This window comes from Engystomops pustulosus, chromosome 2 (genome assembly GCF_040894005.1).
Source record: "Engystomops pustulosus chromosome 2, aEngPut4.maternal, whole genome shotgun sequence".
Taxonomy (NCBI): Eukaryota; Metazoa; Chordata; class Amphibia; order Anura; family Leptodactylidae; genus Engystomops; species Engystomops pustulosus.
In genome coordinates this window covers 125,192,155-125,208,097 of record NC_092412.1, presented here as the reverse complement: position 1 = coordinate 125,208,097, position 15,943 = coordinate 125,192,155, and the positions used below count along the sequence as shown (strand labels likewise).

Sequence of the window (15,943 nt, the reverse complement as noted above, 5' to 3'; positions counted from 1 at the left end):
TTACATGTGTGCATTTTAATGAAGAAATCACCAGATTTACACTCAACAAGCTGTTCAAGCTGTTTTTACTCTCATTCACTGAGAGACATAACTTGCCAAATGAAATGTCATTATTGCAGAGACAGCTTCACTCACAAATGTTTACATACTGCATCTCTCACACATGGAATAAAGGTTCTCATTGGCAAAAACTAGGAATTTTTTTCCACCTAAACTTGTGAAGTACTGCAGTATTTCATCAGTTACAAGAAGTACTGGTTGCAGAGCTCTTTGTAGATTTCTTTGAGCACAAAGATTGTAGAGCTGGATGACGTGGAGAGGGACAGTAAGTCATACGGCATATTGAAGTGGTCCAACAGTTTACATTGACATAATGGATGTTACATGCAGGTTGATATCGGGGAGTCACAGTAGAAACTTAGCGGTTAATACGGATTAGAATGAAGATCCAATGTTAGTTGTTTTCTCCAAAAAATATGCAATACATTGTTTATTGGTAGTGAGGGGTTCCTTAAAAATACAGCTTGAACTTTGTTTTTTACCACTTGCTGAGACATTCTGTATTAGCCATTGAAAAGTCATTCATATTGGTAGTTACACATAAAGTAGTTACAGCACTTAATGCGCGTTAAGCTACTATCTATATAACGTTAATGGATTTGTACCTAGGATTTACAACAGATGGTCACCCCTCCGTACATAGCGTATGGCCTTATTTGTGCTGTAGGGCAGGAAAATTTCAACAGGCTGTAAGTATAAGCTGATTTCCTTAGTAAGGACAGTAGGTAAGCAAAAAAAGGTAAGAGACTATTTGTTAGTTATCTATTCATTAGTAATTTATAATATATCTACAAAATAAAAATTATTAGAGTTTATGAAGCCACTCATGCATTATCTTGGAAAAAAACCATAAAACTTGTAACCAAGCTACCAGACGACACAAAATTCTGTTTAATTGTATCTTGTAATATTAATATTTATGCCTCTTTTCTTGTTGTTACTACCAACTTTGCCAAGTTTCCCACAGTAATGAATATATAAACAGCACCTCCGTAATAAATATACACAGCCCCCGGTAACGAATATTTTTACAGCTACCATTAAAACATATATACAGCTCACCAGTAACAAATAAATATACAATCCCCGGGTAATAAACATATACAGCTCCCCCCACAATAAACATATATAGCTCACCAGTAACAAATAAATACAGCCCCAGTATGAATACATATACATCTCCCCCGTGATTTATATATATATATATATATATATATATATATATATATATATATATATATTATGCATACAGCTCCCCCGTAATAAATACATACAGCCTGCCATAATATGTATATATCCAGCTCCCCCAGTAATAATACATACATAATCATCTCCCCCAGTAATAAATATATACAGTACAGACCAAACGTTTGGCCACACCTTCTCATTCAAAGAGTTTTCTGTATTTTTATGACTATAGAAATTATAGATTGACACTGAAGACATCAAACCTATGAATTAACACATGTGGAATTATATGCTTAACAATAACGTTGGGAACCACTGAAAATATGTCTTATATTCTAGTTTCTTCAAAGTAGCCCCCTTTTGCTTTGATTATTGCTTTGCACAGCCATGGCTTTTTCTTGATGAGCTTCCATAGGTAGTCACCAGAAAAGGTTTTTACATCACAGGTGTGCCCAGTCAGGTTTAGTAAGTGGGATTTCTTGACTTATAAATGGGTATGGGACCATCAGTTGTGTGGTGCAGAAATGAGGTGGATACATAGCTGATAGTCCTACTGAATAGACTGTTAGAATTTGTATTATGACTAGAAAACGCAGCTAAGTAAAGAAAAACGAGTGACCATCACTTTAAGAATTGAAAACTTTGAAAGTGTCCCCAAGTGCAGTTGCAAAAACCATCAAGTGCTACAAAAAACAGGCTCACATGAGGAGCACCCCAGGAAAGGAAGACCAAGAGTCACCTCTGCTGCAGAGGATAAGTTCATCCGAGTCACCAGCCTCAGAAATCGTAGGTTAACAGCAGCTCAGATTAGAGACCAGGACAATGCAACACAGAGTTCTAGCAGCAGACACATCTCTACAACAACTGGTAAGAGGAGAATGTGTGCAGCAGCCTTCATGGCAAAATAGCTGCTAGGAGACCACTGCTAAGGACAGGCAACAAACAGAAGAGACTTGTTGGGCTAAAGAATACTGGAAATCCTGTGCTTTGGTCTGATGAGTCCAAATTTGAGATCTTTGGTTCTAACGACCGTGTCTTTATGCTATGCAGAAAAGGTGAACAAATGGACTCTACATGCCTGGTGAAGCATGGAGGAGGAGCTGTGATGGTGCTTTGCTGGTGACACCAGCAAATTTATTTGAAATTGAAGGTATACTGAACCAGCATGGCTACTTCAGCATCTTGCAGGGGTATGCTATTCCATCCAGTTCGCATTTAGTTGGACCATCATTTATTTTTCAACAGGACAATGACCCCAAGCACACCTCTAGGCTGTGTCAAGGGGTGCTACGCCAGATGACCTGGATTCCACAGTCACCAGACCTGAACCCAATCGAGATGGTTTGATTTAGCTGGACCGCAGAGTGAAGGCAAAAGGACCAACAAGTCCTAAGCATCTCTGGGAACTTCAAGACTGTCGGAAGACCATTTCAGGTGACTACCTCTTGAAGTTCATCAAGAGAATTTCAAGAGTGTGCAAAGCAATAATCAAAGCAAAAGGTGGTTATCTTGAAGATCCTAGAACAGTGAAGGCGAACCTTTAAGAGATCGAATGCCCAAACTACAAACAAAATCCACTTATTTACCAGGAAGTGCCAACATGGCATTTCACGTAGTAACTTATTGCTACCAGTTCTTCTACATCATTCAATTGTATTGGCTCTCCTAAGGCCAACAATACAGTTGAAAAAAGGTGGGCAAATAAATTCAGACCATCATTGTAGCTTCTCTAGAGGAAAAATGGTGGGTCAGCAGGATGACCCCTAAAGGCAATGCAGTTCTATCAACACCTTCTCACTTTTCCCACTGTTTCAAACAGCCAATGAATTGTCGCTTTTAAATAGCGCTGAGAGCAGCATCCCTTAAGTTGCTTGGGACCTGAAGAAGATTTGATGGATTTGGTCCTGTCTGGTGATATTGGAGCAATGACCTGAGTGCCCACAGAAAGGGCTCTGAGTGCAACCTCTGGCACCCGTGCCATAGGTTCGCCACCACTGACCTAGAACATAAGACATATTTTCAGTTGTTCTACCCTTTTTGATAAAGTATATAATTCCACATGTCTTAATTCATAGTTTTGATGCCTTCAGTGTGTATCTACAATTTTTATAGTCATGAAAACACAGAAAACTCTTTGAATCAGAAAGTGTGTCCAAGCTTTTGGTATGTACTGTACATCCCCCCAGTAATACCGATATGCAGCCCCCCTGTAATACATAAATATAGCCCCCAGAAATACATATATACAGGTCCCTGAGATACACATATACACCACCAGAAATATACAACCTCTGTAAAATAACAAGATAATAGAACTGTACTGACACTACCTTCTCCCACTGCAGTGGTGCACAGTGCAACCTCCTCCTCCTTACAGCAGGTAGATGTCTGGCCCTTGCATTGTAATGTGTGATGTCACTTTGCTGCCTGTGCCAGGACCCTGGCACACTACCTCCACACTTCGGACTATTGTAAAGCAGGGAGTGTATTGTTCTCTGCCACAGACACAAGTATGTGGGGGGGAGCCTGGTTTGCCTCTGCCTACTACCAGTATTCAATCCTCGCATGTATAGTGGATGATTCTGGCAACCATGTAATCCCCCATAACGCCTACACTATAATACACCATTGCTTGGTGGGGCCCATTTAGGTGCCCGTGGCGCCCACCCTGGGAGCCTGCCCCTGTGAGCGCTGCTCGGAGGTACAAAAAACCCATTGGCTGCATATAGTAGTTGACACACATCACTACCAGATCTGTGCTGGATATGCAGGGCTGCAGGGGGCTCCATGGTTAGTGTTTGGTGGAATACTGTATTTAACCATGTATTTCACTTTGCTGTTGTCTTAACTGCAAAAAACCCTACTATCCATGATACCTCGATCCTTTAAGGAGGTTACAAAGAATATACTGAGGTGTTTTCTTTCAGCTACCCACCTGGTAATCTTTGGGGCATGAAAATCTGCAGCCCCACTGAATAGGGATCAATAGGCTGAGGAGCAACATCATATTTATAGAAGAGAAAAAGTGGTAACTTCAGAGCATGTTACATATGATTCTTTCATGTCCCTTTAGTACCTGTGAATATTTTTTTGTGTATATCCCTGGTTCGGTGGGAACCCTGATTCCTTCTCTAAATGCATAACCCTTCTTCATATAGTTATGGTGTATTGATTTGTCTTCTGCTGTGCGGGTTTTCAGCTGGCATTTCATATTTGTTTTTAGACATGCCAGGCCTTGCTCCCTTATTGTAGCTTTACTTTTTATTACTTATCACAGACTATTATTTTTATTAAAATTGATATATATTTGATTTAACCTTATTGTGTTGCAATTTTGGTTTAGAAAGCCACTGTAGAAGCAAGAGTAATTGAGACCGTGCTGTATGGGGGATGAAGGAGTGAACTAAAAGTAGCATTGAATAGTAAAAAGAATACATATTGTAGTGAGAGACTCCAGGAAATTTTATTTTGGGGCTTATTGAGTCAGCTATGTATTGTCTGGGTGTTACACTCTGTGTGATGAAGCATTTTCCCAGACCATCCATGGCTCATTACTGAATTCATCACATAAGGAACATAATGATTCCAGCCGGTCACAGTTCTACTGACCTGTATTTGCAGCATGATTATGGGGCATGTAGAACCATAGCTTACCTAAATTTCAAAGCCTCATAGACCAACTTCATGCATTTATTTTTACAGTTTAGACAAGCCTTGATTTTCATGGGAAGAGTGGATAACATACCACCTATATTACCCAGAATAAAGGACATATTCAGTTGATGCCAACCTAGGCACTTTCATTGTTTGTGCCCTATATAGGTGGTGTCACCTAACACCATAACTACCCGAATGTCCCTAGAAAAGCAGCTCCTCGAATCAGCAGTCCGGTGTGTGTTCCACTGGAAATGAATAGCACCAGGCTTTCTAACGATATACTACTATTGAAAGTGCTATCACTTGGAATTTTAGGGAGCATGGCTAGCAAATTTTATGGGGCCCTCTTTCCCTGTGCACATTAGTTTCCCACTTTATACTACTACATGTATATTGTTAATTTTTAAAGGGGTTGTACGGAAGTTTAAAAACACAGCTGCCTTTTTCCAAAATCAGCGCCACACTTGACCCTGGTCAGTACTTGTATTGAAGCTCAGCTGTTAGGTGTAATATTGCATACCACCCATAGTCAGTTGAGGAGATGGTTTTGGAAGAAAGCAGCCATTTTTTTGCAACCACCTTTAACTAGCCCTGTGTGTCATTAAAAAAACACAACAACAACAAAAAGTTATGGCCCTTGAATCATGTCCACAAATTAGCTAAAAAATACCATAACATATATTATATATATATATATATATATATATATATATATATATATATATATATATATACCCACATTTTATATTTTGTGCTCTGCCTTCTTAATAGTCTTAGTATCAAAGAGTAATTGATCACTCAAGTGTTGGGTAATCTTGGTGATCAGCTGTGCAGCATGAATGTTGAAATGGTATTCTAGAAATTACATAGTACAATAATATCTAAGATTATTCAAAAAGATTGTAAAGTGAGACTTGCCTACTATCCAAAAATCTCTGAAAGGTACACTAAATATGTGTTTAAAAATGCTTACTACAGCAATGATCTCTCACCTCTTGTAACACAATGGAAGTAATAGAAACAGAAACATTGTTCTCTTACAATGATAGATGACATTTAAGAGATTGACAGGTATAATTGCCCCTGGATATATTTACTTTAGTTTTCTATAGGAAAGGCTAATAACATACTCAAAGCTGCCACTTCTGACCACTCTCTAGATAAGTCAGTAGTTTCTTTATAGATATCTTTCTAATAGTAACACGTTTTACAGCATAACGCAAAACTTAAAGGCTAAGAGTGAGAATTTATTTTTATACAAGAATTTTCCACAATACTGTAATCATTTCTAATATTCTCTAAAACAGGTATGAACGTCCTTAGCAATAGACTAAAGTTTTCTGTATATAAGAGCTCTAGTCAAACCTGAACCTTGTGGCCAAAGTAAAGAGCTTTATCATCTTTGCAGCATAGCAATGTAAATCAAGTACATAAATATTTAATGATTGAGGTTGATGACCTGTGTTTTTAGAAGCTATTGCAGATTATCAAGTAACCATTCCTAAAACCTTTACAATATATATTTACATGGTAAATTTTGCTACTGATATTTTTATTGGGAAAAACAATGGGATGCCCAAGAGTATAGTCTTTGATTGGAATAAGCAGCATATTGTGACTTGTCTTAAGAATTCTTACATAGTACATAGACATAAACATACACAGTTTCTATGTAGTCATTGTAGATACATTGATTATGAATAATTTGTTCCAAATGCAACCAATGGGGGTTATTTATCATTAGGCAGGCTCCTGTGACAGTTCTATCTCTATTTTTGGATCTCCGCTGCCCATTAGATTCGTTAAAGTGGTTTGGCCCTTTAGTAAATGTTCTAATAGTCTGCTTTCTGGGATTTTTTTTTTCAAAAACTCTCAAAATGCATAAAATATCTCAGCACATACGCCAGCAGGAGACTGGAGTAACAATGAAACTTTTTATAGGACTTTTTGCAAAAGTTCCAAATCATGAATCTGGTTTTGCACAGTTTTGCACATCGTTGCTCTAGCAGTAGTTCTATGTTTAAGCCAGATTAATGTAGTGGCAGAAATAGCCCTGTGACATTTTAGCAGTGAAAAATCACCCAAAAGCTCCATGTAATTATTATGAGACTTCTTTTATGCCAAAAAGCCAAGAAAAACCATACCTATATCTATATCTATCTGTAGTACAATCCACATAAACGGATGAGAATCTGTTCTGTATTTCCAACTCTCACTATTGACATGCATTGATGTTATTTAAGGACTTTGAGGAAAATAAAACTTACTATTATCAGCAACAAGTGCTGTATATCTCCTATGCAACTGGGCTTCAGCTCAACCTTCCCCTGACCATAGACTTCTTGTAATTGGGATGCTGGACTCAGGGATGACAGAAATGACAGTGCACCCTAAAACTCCAGCCCCGAAAACAGCCCTGCCCGCTTGCCTTTGTGTATCTTAGGCAATACCTACGTAGCGCAGAGACAAAACAAGACAAACAAACACAATAAGGGTGGTAAACAATCTTGGTCACAACTGAGTTAGCATATAAGGTACAGAATCGCATACACAAGAATAGTTGCAGAACAGTATCGAAGAATCAGATCACCAGAAATACAGAGAAAGCTCAAACAGTAGCACAGATATTAGACCTGGCAAAATGACTTTAACCAGCAAGAGACATAGCAAACACCAGATATCTATGTATTAGTAAAGAACCCAGCTCCAGGTGAAAGGGGCAAGTCTCCGACATTCAGAGTGAGTTAACGCCTGCTGATCCTGAACCAAGCTGCAGAGAGCCAGGCATGGTAGGTTCTATCATCAGACAGAGGAAACATTATCTCCCGACCCTTACCTGATGTGATTAGAATTTCTTATCTTCTAAACATTCAGGCGTAAACCATACTCCTTCTAGTACACTACTTATTTCTTCCAATAAACCAGCTCCCCCAATTTATCAGTTCGGACACTATCACTTTGTTATCACTGAACAACTGTATACGGAAAGTATTATTCATCGCCTTCAGAAACGCTACTTTTGGCACCAGACAAATAAGTGATGCTTTCTATTGTTCCAGTACAATCTGCTCCCTGACACTTCTATTAAATATGCTGGTAAACACACCATTCAGTTCATCAGTGCATACAGCCTAAAGTTCATACATTTTTCTTTTATATTAAATAGAGGTATAGAGGGAGATTTATCAGGACTTGTAAGCCAGTTGTCTGAACCTCATGACAACTCTTTGCCATATTATTGCTATATTGAAGAAGTTCTGGAAAAGCTTGATCTTAAAATTGACACTGCCTCGGAATAAAGGTTGATCATGATTAAGTGTCACAATGTAATTTATTGAAGAATTTATTAAGAACAAGACAATGCCTTCTGACATTCACATGATTTCTTCTTTAGGTCAGATAACCTTTGAGTGATGAGCCAGTGCAATGAATTCAGGAAAATTGTTATACTTCTTTGAGGTAACCTGTAATCCTCTAAGACACCTAATCATGTTGTCATATTTTCACTCTGAGCCAGCACCACTGGGATCCTTCTACAACTGATTGAACCAACCCAATTTAGGAGTCTGGGAGTGTGCGGGAGCAGCGAATAATTGTATTGTACATCGTAAATTCACAAATTTTTACAGTTTTTTTGTTGTAACTTTCACAATACTATTTGGTAAGTGTTGTTTTGGACCTATAAAAGGGTTGGAGTGACATATACCAACTGTACCCCACTGGTTCAATCTTTTTTTGTTTTTTCTAGAATAATATGGAGGGAGGTCACCATTTCAGGGCCATGTTTTATGATCCAAGGCATTATTTTTGCTTGTCTATTATTCTAATTGCATTTGTAGATAATTAGATCTAGTTCCAGTGATAACATTTTGGGTTACAGCTGCTCCTGGTTTTTATCGTTTGAAGAGTCTGTAATAAGCTCTTCCCTGCTCTACAAGGAAGGACCAAGATAGCTCTTTTCTGTGGTAACATTTACATGCCTATGCAGCTCTCCGATTTTTATGAATAATAATTGGATATTGGTTACACAGCTAATTATTTTAAAATGTACTGGTAACCTGTTAACAGTTTCAACCTGACAAACAACAACAGACTTCCTGACATCACAGTTATTTATCTCTGTGTTCCTGGTGTTCAATATATAGAAGCTAACGCGAGTATAGGCTGCGAAAACCTATTGACTCGGGTGGGAAATGCAACTGCCACTTGATAAACACTTACTGTAGCCCGCAACAATCCTGCATCTTAGTGTGTGCAGGTAGAATGCATAGATGTGCATCTTCCTGCACTGCTGGGAACATGAAGAGAAATTGCCACGGAGAAGAGGACGCTGAAGCTGAGTGCCAGAGGGTAAGTACTAAGCTTATTTTTTTATATACTTGAGTATGAGCCAGGAGGGGCTTTTTATCACAAAAATTGTGTTGAAAAACTTGGCTTATATTCAAGTACATATGGTATTTAATCCCTAACATGTGCAATCAAAAATAGTGGATGTCACAGTCCCCAGAATCCCAAATCAATATGTTTGGCCAATAATCTAACATTTGGTCTAACATTTTTGAAACAGCTTTTGGTGTGCCCTGAACTAATGGATCTCGAAGAGTGGGAGGATGAATGCTAGATACAGAAAACGTTTGGTATCATTAACTCAACAACTGTATTGAGATTATCTACATTTAAGTACTTTTTGACCTTTAGATGCAGCAATTCCAACTAATGTATTTCTCCGTCAGAACATGTACGAAGAGAAATACAAGTATATAAAGAATAGTTTGAGACCGTTAGACTTGTATCCCCTAGGAAAATCCAATATAACATTGCACCAAGATAAATTACAAGGGTCAGACAAGTAAAACAGCCTGCTGAAAATATTTTCAACTAGATGAATTCACACTTCTCTTGTCTTTCATGTAAATAAGGATTGGGTAATATAACAAGTGTTTGTTAAATTAAGATCGTTTCTTTATGTCTGCCCTTAAAACTCCCAATTGCCTGGACGACATTTATGCTTTTTTATTCTGATAATCTAATTACCCCCTTCTGTTCTTTTTAAGTCTCTTATGTTTCTGAGGATGTAAAGTCAGTGTAAATTTAATAATACTTCATTATACAGTGTTTTGTAGTATGGTCTTTTGTCCATCAATGCATATTTCATAATGCATCATTATGAATATGTTAAGCTGTCGGTTTACAGCAAATACTTTATAAATGGCGAGTACAGCAGACTATAACTTGGACCAAAAGGCACTCTTTGCTGATAAATGGATTCATATTCTCTCCCAAAGGCATTTTTTTCAGGAAAAAAATCCAGTGTAAGGGTTTATATTGGTTATGCAACATTTTTTCATAATTGTATCAAAATCTTAAATGTTTTCTGTTTAAGGGACTTCTTGTGACTTTGGCTCAAAAAAGCTTCTGAAAAAATCAACAAAAACTGTAAAACTGACCAAGTGGAACTTGAAGGGTAAGGTTGCTAAGGGCACTAACTGACAAAAACCGGTACTAAATTTTAAAAAACCCACAAAAATCACCAACTTTAGTGAATACTAAATCTTTCGTGAAACACTAAGCCATAGGCAAAATAGATTAACCCCTTACCGATGTGTGATGTAATAGTACGTCACACGCTGGGTGCTGGTGCTTGGAGAGGGCTCTTGCCCTGAGCCCTCTCAATATCGGTAAATCTTTGCTGCATAGTGCAGCAAAGGCTTACCGATAACACACGCGATTGGTGCTAGCATGGGTGCCGCCGTCTCGAGGATCGCCGTTCCCCATGATGTCATCAGGGCAGATGGCGGCGGCTCGTTTTAACCCTTTCATTACAATGTGTGATCAGCACATTGTAATGAATGAGGAGGAATATCCCCATATACTGTCATACTGTAGTATGGCAGTATATGGTAGGATCAATCAGACAACCTAGGATTAAAGTACCCTAGGAAGTCTGAAAAATATTAAAAATAAAAAAGGAGAAAAAAAATTATAAAAAAACCTAAAAATTCAAATCACCCCCTTTCCCTAGAAGTCATACAAATATAAATAAACAATAAAAATCACAAACACATTTGGTATCACTGCATCCAAAAATGTCCGATATATCAAAATATAATAACGTTTTTTCACTGCGTTTCACCCCATAATGGAAAAAAGCGCCCAAAGTTGAAAATGGCACTTTTTTGCCATTTTAAAAATATAGAACATTCAATAAAAAATTATCAAAAGGCTGAAGCAAATCATTGAAAACATCACCAAAAGTTGCACAAAATGACACCACCCATAGCTGTGTACACCAAAGTATGAAAAAGTTATTAGCGCCAGAATATGCCAATTTTTTTTTTTAACAAGAGGTTTTAATTTTTGTAAATGTATGAAAACATTATAAAACCTATACAAATTTGGTATCCCCATAACCATATTGACCCAAAGAATAAAGTAGACACATTTGGGGTGCATAATGAAAGCTGTAGAATTCAAACCCACACAAAAGGAGCAAATGCGTTTTTCACCAATTTCACTGCATTTGGAATTTTTTCTTGCTTCCTAGTACATGGCATGGAATATTAAATACCGCCATATTAAAGTGAAATTTGTTACACAGAAAACAAGCACTCACAGAACTCTATACATGGAAAATTGAAAAAGTTATAGATTTTTGAAGATGGGAAGTGAAAAATGACTGTTTCACTGAGGCTAGTGAAAGAGGACTTTCAGCCATTCAAGGTTGTGAGCGAGTTTTGTACCATACCGAGGGTTGTGTGAACAACTCTCACTTCCAGCGTCTCCTTGAACCCATAAGTTCAGGGACTGTCTAACAAAAAAAACATAAGTGTTTGATCTTACATACTGGAACATCACACCTCCAAAGATTTGTCATGGTTTTGCTCAAAAAACCTGCAGTTATTTTTGATGTGTTCTTGAGCCATTGAAATTTTATTAGAATGCTGTATGCTGGAGGGTTTTTTTTCTCATATTTATTCTGTAGACATTGGTATTGTATTAAAAAATGTATTAAAAGTAGAAATAACATCATGACAAAAACTAGAAACCAATTAAAATGCTTGAAAATATTGGTGATATTTACAAACAAAAAAATTAAAAATCACTCTCAATTACAATTATTCATGATTTACTTGCTGTCCTCTCAGATCACAAAAGCTGACACAGCTTTAAAGTTCAGTCACTGATTATAATAAACTCATGATAAAATGATAGAATTGTCAATAATCTGCTCTATTTGTCATTTCACAGCACATATTTTCACTCATCAGAAATAATCCCTGAAGATCGGGGATAATATTCTAAATACCCATAGTTAATATATTTTCCTGTCCTGAAAAACATCCACATCTGGTAAGCCACCACTGACTGTGAGAGTGCCACCTGTTATAATGCAAAATGCTCTTTACAAGTCCAACTCTGTGGAAACAAAACACCAGCTGGTCAAGGAAAATCCACCTTAATTGACTTTTATGCTATCAATTAAAGTGACTTAAAAGGAAGAGGATAATACGGATGGTTTGTTTTGGATATTGGGATGGAGTTGTATGGGGAGCATAAGTTGAATATGATCTCTATTCGAAACAGAGTACAACAGAGGCAGGAGAGCAATGCATGTACACCATGTCGCCTCTGCAAAACTGAATCCAGACAAGAATAAGGCTGTAATTAGTACAGCAAATAGTAAAGTCCAAATTAGACTGGTGTAATCATTAAGTGCATGGTAAAGTGATTTCACATGCACTAGCCATCATTATTGTGTGATGCTGCCACATATATTAGCTAGTACAACACCTGGGAGAATAGAGGGATTAGCTCTAGGTACACAAATCTTTTTTAATTGCTTAACAATTGGAAGCAAGAGCAGACGTGTATTTAGTAAATGACAGCCTATGAGATCATTAGTTCAGATTAGATTGTTTGGTTTAATTTACAGTTAAACTGATCTCTTATTGCATGTGTTTTGGCACTGGTTATAAACATCATAAAATGTATAAATATCATCATGATTTTACAAGGACAAATCAAAACATCAGTTAGCCACCAAATCTTATAGTTTGGAGACACCCATGTCTAGCTATTCAGCAGGAAAATATAATAACAATATAAAAACTAGTTCCACTTGGTCACTTATAAAATAGGCTTATATATATATGCTTAACTGTTGATCACAAAATGGTCTTAAAAGTGAAATTTCCACAGGTGTGAACCAGGCCTGGCATGCTAGCCCAGTATGATACCGAATTAACTATAGGAAATGGCACTCTCCAAGAATGCCCCTTATCCCCGCTCTTGTTTGGCCTGATTACCGAGTACGTCCTGATAGCTGTTCACTCCCAAGTATCTATTATGAGTATCACTGGACATTCCTACAAATGTTTGGCATTTGTGAATGACATGCAATTGTATCTCATGGATCCTGCCACCTCTGTACCAGCACTGATGGACACTGTTAACACCTTTGGCTACTTTAGCAATCACCAAATCAATAACAATAAATGTGTTGCCTTGGGGATAGGGTTAGCCCCTTTTGTTATTTGTGACTTACGAATAGATATCCTTTTTTTAGTGTACGAACAAACTCACAGATCTGGGTATTTATATTCCAGCTAATCTCCCTACCTCATACAAATACAACTATGGTGCTTCCTTACGTAGATTACAGATACCCTGACAAACTGGGCTTTAAAAACAAAATTCATGGTAGGTAGAACTTACTGTGTCAAGATGCTATCCTATACTTATTCCAAACTATGTTAATCTGGCAGACACACTAAACAGATTCCTGTGGACTAGCTCTCCCGTAGTATTGCCAGAGCAATTCCTATGAAACTTTAGGGAGGACTGGAATTTATGGACTACAGGTATTACAATCTAGCAGCTATCTTGTCCCATGTATTGGACTTGATCCAGCATAAGGGACAGAAAACTATGGGTGCACCTGGAGGAACACATTTCTCCCCCCTTGACCATGCTCCCATGCTCTGCTATATACATTTACCTAAACCACCACATTTCTAGAATGCCCTTTCTTGCGTCTCAGGTGTTGAAGTCACTTAGATGATTGTGTGACAATTTGTAACTATTTGATTTCCGACAGTCCTATGACACCAATTACAGAAAACCCTGACTTCCCCTCGAGTTGTACACCAGACTTCCTCACACCCTCATGGTTCGGCAAGGCTTTCTCCCCCATGGGATAGCTGAGGTAAAAATTAAGTTGGAACACTTTACTATGGCCAAACTTCACCCACACTTAGGCCAAAAGTTCTGGTGGACATGAGACCCACTATAGACAATCATTGGCCTTCATGGTATTGGTGAAGTACAGCAAGTGACATCTTCAGGCCTATTTAGGTCAATGATTGGCAGCAGTGGGTCACTTAATGTGAGACTAAGGTCTAGCTAGAAGTATTGGTCAACAGGTGGAAGAGGTTACACAGGAACCAGGAACTAGAGGAGGAAGTACCCTTTTTGGGGTCCTTTAGATTCATGCTCAAACAGTTACTAGTGTAAACAGATACTCCTAATGTGATGTGGGTAAATGATATGCCATTTGTGTGCTACTTAGCTGAGAAATTAGCTAAAACTTCCTAATGTTGATATAACATTCAATTTCATCTCGAAATGTTAAGTTCGACTATAGCTGTCTATATCATAGCATGATAGTTGTCTGTTCTTTTGTTTTAAAATTTCAAACACAAAAGTAAAAACTTTTTAGATTACATTGAAAAGTAAAAACAGTCTTTTTATAGAGAGTTTTATGCAAATTTGTATTGGTAATAGAAAGACTTAGCTTAGTTAATCTTCTTATACACAACAGGAATAATAATTTATTCCTAATTAATATTACTATTATCGAATGCTTTAAAGAGCTTATTGTCAGGAAGACACTGCTTAGAATGACAATTTGCAGAGGAAGCTTTGTGCAGACATTGAGACAGCAGATAGCTTGGGGTGATTTTAGCTCTGAAACCTGCACAATTGTGAATATAGTTTTGGGTTGTAATTCAGGTTCTGTACAAGATAAGTAATTCAATACGTATGTTACAACTCTAGATTCTACTGCGTCTATCAACCATAAAATGCTTTCAGTGGTGGAATTCACATTGTAAGAAAATTATCTTGACTTATCTAATGTATTTTAACCAAAGTAAACTATCAAGATACATATTTTACTAAAGTTAAAGGACATCTACTATCAGATTACTGATGGTAGATGTGTCCAAATACAAAGTTCTGCGATTTCGGAAATATAGAATTATAAAAGTACTGCCCAGTCACCCTCGTCACTAGTGGGGGAACCGCTAGCGCAATGGTGGGAGTGCATCAATCAAAATACAAGGCTCTCTGAGGCGCCCGGGTGACATAGCCTGAGCACCCTAGAGTAATTAGCATAACTTTTCTAACTCTATAGGGGTAATTTATGTTTATTTGTCTTCCTGTTTTTTCTGCATTTTTTGAGACTTTTTTTGGCGCATTGCAATTTTTTCGCCTTTTTGGGGATATTTTGAAATCATTAAGACACATTTATTGTCTGTTCCAGATGTGCTTAATGTCGCAAATGACAAATTGTCTGCAACAGTTTGCAACATTTTTTGGCAAAAAAAACTCCAGATGAAACCATACCGAGGAGAACTTAAAAAATGGAAAGAAATGACTCGAGACATTTGTGCAACATTTTTGAGATATCTGTAACAAATGTCTAAAAAAGAGATCTGGAAAAAAAAATTGACACAAGGAAAAAATGAGATTGTCAAATCACCAAAGTAGCAGACGGAAAAAACAAAATCTAGTCAAAACAGACAGTCATAAGATAAATTTCCCCCTATATTTCCACAATCGTGGCTTATAGAGTTATAATAAAAGAAGAAGGGAACTTATGGTAGATGTCCTTTAAATCATAGGAAACACACATTAGGATGTTCTTTGTCCAACAAAATACAAAAAAGTTGTATCAAGGCGGCTGATGAAGTAGTCTGAGCCACATTTAGGGCCGATATGCAGTTAAGAACTGTTTTTCACTAATGCAGAAAGCAGC

General features: G+C 37.4%; 1 protein-coding gene and 1 long non-coding RNA gene across 4 annotated transcripts in view; one reads left to right on the top strand and one right to left on the bottom strand.

The window, feature by feature from the left end:
• Nucleotides 1-15,943, bottom strand: part of DOC2B (double C2 domain beta) — a 452,434-nt gene that overhangs the window by 426,914 nt on the left and 9,577 nt on the right. The window lies entirely within an intron of this gene.
• The window catches only part of LOC140118405 (uncharacterized), a 41,681-nt gene continuing 34,786 nt past the window's right edge, over nt 9,049-15,943 (top strand). Inside the window, exon 1 of the long non-coding RNA XR_011853193.1 lies at nt 9,049-9,255. This is a non-coding gene — a long non-coding RNA (uncharacterized lncRNA). The remainder of the gene's footprint in view (nt 9,256-15,943) is intronic.